We start from the raw sequence: 11,464 nt of genomic DNA, 5'->3' as shown, positions 1-11,464 counted from the left end.
AGATGAACAAAAGATACAATATGAATTTAGTGCTGGTTAGTCCCCATAAATTGCAGAGTATCTAATGAATACTACACTTAGCAGGTCAAGCCATGGACTGATATGCATATATGCAAGATCAATCTACAACTAGTGTACCTGTCAAATCTTCACTTTAGCTATGCAGATAGAGATTCTGAAAAGTCCTGAGACTAATTAATATGAACTGATCCATCTTAATCTTTTTTGAATGTTAAGCTATGATTCACAACAAGTTCACTGGTCTCATCCATGTTTGAGACTGGCTGAGATTCATGGAATAAATTTTAGAAAATAAAAGTGCAATGCTGGGATAATAGCATGTGCAGAGCTATGAATGCTAGTGCTGATCTAAATTAACCATCTTGTAAACATGTGGAAGGAAAAAAAAAAAAAAATACCCACATAATTATTTATTACATTCATGCAACTCTGAATAACATATCAGGAATATATAATACAACCGTGTACCGAATTAAGAGTTAGGAATTCATTATACAACCATGCTGATCTAGCTTCCATCTCTGTAATTGATACCATTATTCAAGGAATAAGTTTTTGACATGACTTCGAAAATATCTTCCTCATGAATGCACCTCAACCCTTAATTATTTTGATATGCATTACCGAATATGGGGTCTGTAAACTCTAAACATTTACAATATCAAGCTTACACTTTATTGAAATAAAAAAAAAAACTTATATACAATATCCTTATGAATAAAATAATAAATAAATAATCCTTGTGAGCAATAATTCGCTTGTACCACAGGGCCTATGTACTATGGTCTCCTGCCTTTTCAAAAGAAAGATTGAGGATTAAAGCTTCAAGTAGAGTAAAATGAATCTGATTTGCTACCAATTGTAATTGATGATTTAATATTAGCAAAGAGGTATAAAACTTGGACAGAAGCATTGAAATGTACAAAAACTAGTAGTGATCGACAAATAACATATCACGAAAGAATACTATAAAAGAAGATAGACTAATCTAAACTATCTTATAAACAAAGTCACACATAATTAATTCAATTTATTCATCCAACTTTGTTGTTAAATTGAAATACTGAATACAAAGTATTATGAATTCACAATACAAACATGCATGGTCAGGAAATAATTGGTACCTTTTTACCTAGCTTCCATCTCTGAAATTGATACATTATTAAAAGAATTTTTTTTTTTGCCATGCCTTGGGAGGTATCTGCCTCTGGGACATTCCCACCAATGAAAAAGGCCAGCTGTTGCGGTGTAGAAAGTGTTGTAGTTTCCTTGGTGAGCATAGAAACAACATTAGACATGGTAGGTCTATTTATTGGATTATCTTGTACACATAGGAGACCCACGTGAATGTGGGATTTTGTTACTATTAAAAAATTATACTACAAATTCTTCAATGGAGAGATCGTTGGTGTTGTTGACATAAGCTCACTTTGATATGAATTGTCCAGTGTGGGGTCTATAAGCTCTAAACCTCTATTTTCTCTCCATAATTCCCATGCTTGAAACAAATCCAATTTGTACAAGAAATCAGGGGATGACAAAACTTTGAGTCGTATGAATCAAATAGTTTTGATTACCAGAAAATTAGAGAGAGAATAAAGATTCAGATAAGCAACTTACATATTCTATAAGGTTGAGTGGGCGCTCATAATGATAGCAACTATGGCTCTTCTTGCTACTTACAATCTCAAGTAGCAACACTCCAAAGCTAAACATATCAGATTTAAATGAAAAAATGCCTAGCATTAAATACTCTGGAGACATGTAACCACTGCATTAATAGTTGATGAAATTATTAGCACTCGAGGACTTACAGATAAAATTTGATCACATGACGTCAGATTTTCTTGGCAATCAACTTGGGATTTGATTCAAAAACTTACATATCCAATAAGGTTGAGTGGTTGTTCTGAATGACAGTAACTATTATTCTTCTTACTGCTTCCAATCAATAGCAGTGAAACTCCGAAGCTGAATTCATTCATCTTCATTGAAACAGTGCCATTCATGGCATACTCCAGAGACATGGAGCCACTGAAGTAATAATTGACCGAAGTTTTTAGTGATTTATATTTCGTGGGCAGACAGAAATGATTTAATACACTTTTTTCCGGTAAAGAACAAGTGATTTAGTATTGTTTGTTCTAGATAATAATTTACTTACTATGTTCCAACAACTCTGTTTGTGTTTGCCTATGATTTATTGAGCCCAAAAATTCTAGCCATCTCAAAATTTGATATTTTAGTATTCATGTTGCCATCAAGTAAGATATTACTGGCTTTCAAGTCTCCATGAATCACACTCAATCTTGAACATTTATGAAGATATAGAAGTCCTTGATCAATCCCTTCAATGATGTTGAGAGGATTTGTCCATTTTAACATTTCCTTTTTATTAGGATCTGCTTCATATTACAATTTTTGGAATACAACAAGTAGGAGAAATTGCTAATTGAATGAGCAAAAGAAAGTATCATGTACTAATAAAACTAAAGGTTGGAAGACTAAGGAATTCATACCAAAGAGGAAGAAGTCCAAGCTTTTGTTGAGCACGTACTCATACACTAAAATATTCTCTTCCCCTTGGATGCATCACCGTAGAAGCCTAACAAGGTTATTGTGTTGGAGTTTGGAAATCAGTACAATTTCATTTTTTAAACTGCACCAGTCCTTTCCCTGAACTTCTCGAGAGTCTCTTTATTGCTATTTCTTGCTCATCAAGTAATTTACCCTGAAAATTTGTCCGATTAATGATCTTATTAAACATTCTAATTAAGAGTCTCCATAGCTTACCTTATAAACTGATCCAAAGCCACACTCTACGAGCTTATTTGTGACTGAAAATTTGTTTGTAGCCACAGCTATGCTCTCAAAGCTGAATAATTGTAACTCATGGCTCATCTTCCTGTCCTCCTTATGATTGTTGGATTTGCTGTATTTGGTGGAAGGTTATGTATTACCTTCTAGCTCATCTAGTAGCATCCTTTTGGTTATTCTGACCTTTCGAGATTGATAAACTTGATAAGCAAAACTTCAAATGGATTAGTCATCTTAATATAATTAGAAATTTTACTTTGTGCTTCTAATAAATAGTGAGAGCTTACCTTTTATTGTCAGCTTTCTTTGTATTAAATAACATGAGAAGAGTACAACCAATGCTCCCACTGCAATGATTAGCCATATCCACCATATCTTTGCTTTATTCACTGACGAAATTTAATATCTCATAATAGCCTTTGTAAATATTACACATGCATTTACCAAGATTCAAAATGCATGTAGGGCTTGTGTCTGAATTTTTCAAACATCAAAATCGAACTTGGGAAAAATGCATTCAGCAATATTTGGGATAGTTCCTTTATGTTTCTCATAATTATTAATTCTTCACTGGATGCTTGCAATGCTTACTTTGTAAATTTTAATATATATGAATTTAAAAGTTGTTATATTATGTGCACTACTCCGCCTTACACATTTGAGATGGATATGTGCACAAATTTACATGTCATATTTTAGTATATAACTACCTACAGTTGATATGAACTAACCTTTTGGTGAAACAAGAAGACAAACCACTCTTCCATTTATTTCCATTTGGTGAAACGTCATAGGTCTGCCCCAAATTTCACCACCTGTTCTATTGTCATTTGCTGAGGCAAAAGCCACACATGAGCAATTGTTGACACATTTGCCCTGACAATCAAAGAAATTCAAGTTGCAACTTTCATCAAACCTGAATCCGTCCAAAAATATAACCTTGTCTTTGATCAAACTAGTTGTTCTTATTTCTGCACTTGGTAATTTCTCTTCAATACAACCGGCGAGAGGGGCCTTTGAAATGGAACATAGACCAAAAGGTGCCACCTCTCCTCTTTCTTCAACTATCCTTTTTGGATCCATAGTGTACCTTGATAATTTATTATTTTCAGTCACTGCATATATGAGTACTTCCCATCTTCATTTGAGACGTAGCTGAAATTATAATAGTCACGGTAGGATAATTCAGATGCAAAGTTGAAATGCCCATTGTGCCCTAGCCTGCTAGTCCAGTAGATGTTTCCTCACCACCAGATGATCAATTGACTTGTACCCAGGGCTGTAAACGAGCCGAGTCGAGCTGAGTAATGTTCTGCTTGAGCTCGGCTTGGTCAGATAATAGGCTACTCAAGCTTAGCTCGAGCTCGAGTCGAGCCTAGAAAATTGAGTTCGAGCTCGGCTCGGGCTATGTTTGACGAGTTTCGAGCCGGAGCTCGATAGCTCGTGGGCGATAACTCTCAGTGCCAGAAATCGACACAACGATGATGATCGGCAAGGAATCGCCTTGGTCACCGAAAAAGACAGAGACGGTAAGAGAGGGAGCAGACAGCGGGAGATAGAACAGCCGGAAAAGAGAGGGCTGATGGTAGCACTGGTGGATGTTGGTATATAGATATATATATATATATACATATAAGGAGAGAGAGAAGAGGGGAGAGGAGGGTTGAGTGGTGATGGACGAAGGCAGTGAAGCCACTGGTGGTAGATGGAAGGGATGCCAGAGGTAGAAGAGAGGGTAGATGAGGAAGTGAGATCCCGGCGACCGTTTTTCGTTGATGGTTGGGGATGGTGGTTAATGATGAAAGAGAGAGAACAAATTGAGATGGAGGCGCAAATTCTATCAACCCTAAACATAAACGGGTTTATATACAAAGACAAGAAAGGTGTATTTGCATAATAACCACAAACTCTATATACAATTACAATATGACCCCAACATAAATATATATCTACATATAAATGTGCTACATACAATTACAATTTGACCCCAACTTTTGTATATATTATAATTGGGTATGTATGTGTGTGTGTGTATATATATATATATATATATATATATATATATATTATAATCGAGTATATTCGTGAACGCATTATTGAGCCCAGTTCGTGAACGGTTCATGAACAAACGAGTAGAGTATACTGATGTTCAGACTCGGCTCGTTTATAAATCGAGCCTCATAATTCGGCTCGAGCTCGGTTCACTTATTTCATAAACGAGCTCGAGTCGAGTAATTAACGAGCCGAGCCCGAGCCGCTCGTGAACGGCTCGGTTCGGCTCGTTTGCAGCCCTACAGTTGTACCGTTGGGGTCTCCTCCAAAGGTAAAAGACCCTGAAGCAGGTACCTCGAAATTGATCCATGAAGTGAGTGACCATAAATGCCCAATTTTGAAGTTAATTCCAAGTTTCATTCCGTTGTACTATTTGTCGCCGTCGCCGCTTAAATTACTGGTTGGACTGTCGTACATCACCGTCAATCCCAACACATCACCAATCGCCGCCGCCACCACAACTTTCCTAACCCCTCACCAATATCATCACCAGAATCTGCAAGCCGTCGTCGAGGGGTGATGCAATTCATTCCCTTAAAATTATAAAACACAGACCACGATGGCTCATCTGTGAAATTAGGGTTTGGTTTCCACTTCTTCCATGGAAGTCTCAACCCCTAAATTATCTATACCCTCTGCAAGAACAACTTCGCACCCAGGTTCGATGGATTGAGGTTTATTCAGCAGCTATAAGCGATTGATTTGGGCAGTTCCATTTCTACCATTATTCTTACTGGGTTGGTCAACCTTATGTAAATGGGGGTGACATAATATGCTTAGCCTTTCTTTGTGTGGTTGGTTCAAAGTGGTCCACCAATTGAACAGAGGAAGATGAAGTCGAAATGTGCTTTCCATGCCGGAGAACACTGATCACTACTCACAAAAGTGCCCGCTGTCGTCCCGTGTGCTCGTCGTTCCAATCTCCTCCTCGTCCCGTGTGCTCGTCGTTCCAATCTCCTCCGCCTCCCGTATGCTCGTCGTTCCGTTCCAATCTTGTCGTCCCGATCTCCTCCGCCATCGGCGATGGTGACCTAAACCCGGGTCGTCTCGAACCACTCGAAACATTTCAACTTCGAATATAGCTTCGCCGACCACTGGAACATCCATGACCATCTCCATAACCACCATCGATGAGCCCCTACATTCATGAGCTCTCCGCTACGATTATGCCGCCGTCGACGACGTCTGTGGTGGTTCGACGATGGGTTCGTGATATCACTGGCGGATTCGTAGGCAGATCGTCGGAGGGTCGTTGATGGTTCTGAAACAATATGTGGTGGCCGTCAATGTAGCAAAGTAAGTCAGAGTACTCCGGCGGAAGGGCCTCGGAGATTGGTGAGATGGGATTTGGGTGATGGATGAGCAGGATTCATGGGTGGAGTTGAAGAAAAGGAGAGGAGAGAGAAGGCCATGCCATCATTGCCATGTGGAAAAACAGAGAGGCGGGGGCGGTGGTGATTGTGCTTGGGGGTAGTTTGGTTACAAAAATAGTCAATAGGAGGTCAAAGAGTAGCATAGTCATTTTATACCTAAAAAGTACTCTAACATCACTACAAATTGACATTTGGGGTGTCAGTGAAATACGAAATCACTCTTTCAAATATGAGTAAAAATTAAAACCAAAATCTTCATCTAGGTGAAAAATGACCTAATCTCGGGAGGTCTGAGTGTAATTTACCCGCAATAATATGATGGTCATTACATAATTACTTAAAAAAAATTGTTCTATATAAAACAATTTTATATTAAAATAATAAGATATATGCTTATATTTTAGTTCAAAGTTTCAAACTCTTGCACGATATATATATTATTTGACGTGTTCCCGCCGTATCTATGTCCTAACTTCTTAGGATTGGTCGGGTCGCCGTGTCTGTGTTGTGTCGCATCTGTGTCCCATATCCGTTTCCGTGTTTCTTAGGGTGCATCCCATCAGATGGTGGTGAAGCTTCATGATCCATATTGTCCACCAAAAAGTATTTGTTAAATGAAAGCTCATTACTGTTCCAATATGATTACTTAAAACGGGAAGGGCAGTGAAGTTTTACACAGAGAACAATAGTAAAAAAACAAACATTAATTCCGTAATGGTGTTCGAAATGGCAGCATATTTGGGTGGTCATAGCTTCATGGTAATATATCTATAGTGAAAATTCTAACAAAGTTTCCTCTATTCCTCTGTACTTTTTAGCTGTCTGTGATAACAAGTTTGCGATAACCCACACTTTATAATGCCCAATATTGTCAGGCTGATTTTACTCATAGAAGACCTTCTATATTACACTGTTAGAAACATTAGATGTATCAAATGAAAGATTATAGAACCTGTAACTCTATCTAGCTTCTAAAGTAGAAATTGTTACAAAATTCAGAGAAAACTTTTCTGACTTGTGTTTGTTGAAGCCTCTCACTTTTTCCAAAACAAAATGCAGGTTGGTTCGGAGTTGGGAGGGGAATGTTCTCGTTTGTTAGCATAGAAACAACATCAGACATGGTAGGCCTATCTGTTAGACTATCTTGTACGCACAGGAGGGCCACTTGGATGCATCTCTGGAATTCATTTCTGGAGCATGAATCACTCATTGTTTGATCAATTAGCTCTGAACTCTTACCTTCTTTCCACAAGCCCCATGCCTACAACAATTTCATCAACAAGGTTAGTTAAAATTCAACCTTTACTCATAATCTAATTCTAAATTGTTTGTAATCGATAAATTAAGATAGGGATTCAATTTATACTATTTAACTTACATATCCAATGAGGTTGAGTGGGCAATCCATCTTTTTTTTTTTTTTTGATAAGTAAAAATAACATTAAAAAAGGCGTTCAAAAGGGTAACGCGTCCCAATTACAAAAGAGGAACCGGGACTAAGGCCCCAAAGAATCCAAGAAAGTAATTAAATCATCAGAAGAAAAACAAGAGCTCCCCTTCACATAATTGAAAAGAGAACGAAGAATGTAAAGTTTGACCATTGCCGTGGGCGACCCTTTCCCTTCGAACATTCTGCTATTTCTCTCCTTCCAAATGCACCACCATACACAATGTGGTACAATTCTCCAGAAATCGTGAATGTATCTTCTCACTCGACAACCTCTCCAAACGTGAATTAATTCCTTAGTAGATCGTGGCATAACCCAACACATGCCAAACAACCCAACAATAAGATTCCAGCAGTCGTTCGCCACAGGATAATGCAAAAGGAGGTGATCAACGGACTCCTCATCATCCTTGCAAAGACAACATCGATTAACGATACAATTGCCCCTTTTCCTCAAGTTATCAATTGTCAGAATCTTTCCCCACACAGCGGTCCAAACAAAGAAAGCCACCCTAGTTGGAGCCAAAGACCACCAAATAGTTTTCCATGGGAAGTCTCGATTAACAAAATTAGACAAACATAAGAACAAGGATCTAACTTCGAAGCGACTAATATTTCTCTTCCCACTACTGATCTCAGCAAGTATGACCCCAAAGCTGAAGACATCAGACTTTTCTGAGAAAATTCCCTCAATGGCATACTCAGGAGGCATGTAACCTCTTGATACAACATTAAATGTAATTACAATGTGAGTATGAATGATGCTTGGTAATGAAATGAAACACATAGAAAAGGTGTTAGTCTTACTATGTCCCAACAATTCTCTTTGTACTTGCTTCTGATTCATTTCGATCAAACATTCTGGCAATTCCAAAGTCCGATATTTTGGGGTTCATCTGATTGTCAAGTAATATGTTACTGGCTTTTAAATCTCTATGGATCACTTTTAATCTTGAATATTTGTGAGATAGACGAGTCCTTGAGCAATCCCTTCAATGATAACTCGACGCTTCATCCAATCTAAGATTTTCCTTTTAGTAGGATCTGTCGAAATTTGTTTATAAATGTCGTTAGAGACTCAAATTTTGTAAGTCTAGGTAAAAGAATCACAAATAAGGAGATAATTTAGATGCCATACATACCAAAGAGAAAAGACTCCAAGCTATTGTTCGACATAAACTCATAGACTAACAACTTCTCTTTGCCTTGCATGCAAAAACCCAAAAGCTTAACAAGGTTTGTATGTTGGAGTTTGGCAATAAGCATAATCTCGTTCTTGAACTCCACTAGTCCTTGACTGGAACGAGTTGAAAGTTTTTTCACAGCTATTTCTTGTCCATTGTGCACTATACCCTATAGATTGTATTAGATTTCTCAGGCTCTGTTTCTCTAATAGACAAAAGGATTTCAATGCATTCACTTAGTTCAAGTCTGCGTAAGTTTACCTTATAAACAGATCCAAACCCACCTTCTCCAAGCTTGTTTGTGGGAGAAAAGTTGTCGGTAGCAGCCAATATGCTTGCATAGCTGAACGAATAAAAGTCACCTAATTTCTCACCTTTTTCAAGCTTATCTGCACTAATATGTCTGTGGGAAGATTTAATCCAAGTTCCCATTTCAAGTGATGACATTTCTTTGCTTGCATTTTCCTCTGCGGCACATATGCACATGAAGTCAAAGTAATTACTCATATACTAGCATCTTTATAATTTGTAATGGAACTTACTTTGAAAATCATCTTGCCCTTTAGGTGCTTCAAGACGTTTTGCTCTTAAATAATGAATTGAGCCAAGGAGGAGCACTGCTAGAGGAGGTCCAATTGCAATGAGGAACCATACCCACCAGGGCCACCACCACCTTTTTATATTACTTTCTTTACCATGTTTGGTTTTATTTCCATCAGGTTCAGTTTTGTTTGGCTGAGTAGGAATCGGAGCAGCAGGAGATTGCCCTATATCGCTTCCTGTGATATAAAATAGAAGGAAAAGATGAACAAGGTTAAAAATAAGGTTTTGTACTTATGTCTACATACATGCATATATATTTTTTCTTTTTTCCATAAGTAACTATATATTATATACATGCATATTTCCATATTCAAGTCATCTTTTTATGCTCTCCTATTTGTTGGAGACTAAACAACCCTAACCCAGAACACAGATTTGCTTGCCTCCAGTGTTGTTGGGACTGGTGCTGTTGTTACCTGAATTTAATATGTAGTATTTGCCATCGGAAGCACGTTCAGTGAAGTCTAATTTTCCCACCCAATATGCACACCCAGTATCATCCGCGAATACAGTTGTATAAACAGCGCAACCACAATTAGCCATGCACATGCCTTCACAATCCGTGTGGCTCAATGATAGAATACAGTGTAAATATTTCTCAAGTTTCTGAAGTTAAGTAAACCTCTTTTTTGCTCAAAATACGAGCCGTCTTTCCAGCAAGAAGGGGGTTCACTGTCAGCAAGATCATCAGCCTTCGTATTACTATTATTGTCCACTTCTTGAGGCATAGAAACTGTTTGCCCTGAACAATATTCAGCGATTTGCCTCAAATTCCAGGCTGCAGTTCCATTAGGATTCACTTCCCCTGGATTACTAGCATTTGTTCTATGATGGGAGCCTAAAAGAGGTAGCTCTCCTGCACTGCTTGTTATTTTGAATTTACTGCTAAGGGATAATATTAGAACTCCCAATAAGCCATTAACCGGGTTCTTCACTACTTTCCTATGGCGATTTTTGATGGACTGCAATCCAAAGTAACGTGCTTCTGATGATTGGTTGAGTTTGAAAAAACCAAATTTGAAGACGTTGCTGGCCGCGGAGAGTAGAGTTTGCCACCTGCTGAGATGTAGCAATTGTCTTGATGTGTGCTGTTGCTTGAACTAGGTTTATGCATATGCTGTTCAAAGTGACGAAAAAAGAGCAAACTATCATGGACTTTCTTGGAGTTGGAGGCCATAAACTGCAATCTGAGACTGTTGACTAACAAGTTCTCATATTGAACACCATACATATTTTTCAGGATGATTGTAATATTTGGGATGATTGTGTGTTAAACTTTGCATTACATGCAGAAATGAGGACAAAATTCAATTTTACTTGGTCGAGGACAAAGTTTAATTAATCCCCATTATTGTCCTATTTGCAGTACAAGAAATAAGATGTCATTTTTATCCATTAAAGATAACTTAATATGAAGAAACGACTCTGTTGTTTAAAGACAATTAAGTACCATTGGAACCATTCAAGGAAGATCACTGAGAAAGTACATAGGTGATTTTTTACGACAAATTATATATATATATGGTAAAACACTAAAACATCACAAAGTATGAAATGGACACCTTAAAGAATTTGGCAAATTGTTGCGATAATTCCAAAATGTGATACCAAGATCAACGTCAAGAGGCAACCTCGGAAGATGACTCCAAGGAATTGATGGATAGGGACCTAAACACCTTACTGTGTATGATTTACATTTTAATGTTTCTATAATCTCACGTCCCTGTATTTAATGTTGCCAAGAAGTGAAGTTGTTATACAGATCCATTGGCGCTTGTTATTCATGGGTCGGCCCATTGGCAACCCGAATGTATCTGACAGAAATGGATTTGCTTTTGTTGACTTTTTAAATGGATTCATTAGTTGGAACAAAGGTTTCAAACCTTAGCATATCTTTGTGGAGCCTAATCCCCAATTCTTTATCTCTTTCTGTTTATTTATTTATTTTTAATTGTAGCAAGAAACTG

The 11,464-nt window shown here is 37.7% G+C and overlaps 1 pseudogene; it reads right to left on the bottom strand.

The window, feature by feature from the left end:
• Positions 1-6,034: 6,034 nt before the first annotated feature.
• On the bottom strand, positions 6,035-11,265 carry LOC132281641 (G-type lectin S-receptor-like serine/threonine-protein kinase At1g11330; annotated as a pseudogene).
• Positions 11,266-11,464: the final 199 nt, after the last annotated feature.

Source organism: Cornus florida, unplaced genomic scaffold, assembly GCF_030987335.1.
Source record: "Cornus florida cultivar Cherokee Brave unplaced genomic scaffold, ASM3098733v1 CherokeeBrave_3.0.0_Hap2_Chr11, whole genome shotgun sequence".
Taxonomy (NCBI): domain Eukaryota; kingdom Viridiplantae; phylum Streptophyta; class Magnoliopsida; order Cornales; family Cornaceae; genus Cornus; species Cornus florida.
Note: the sequence above shows the minus strand (reverse complement) of the source record. Positions and strands in the feature narration are given on the sequence as shown.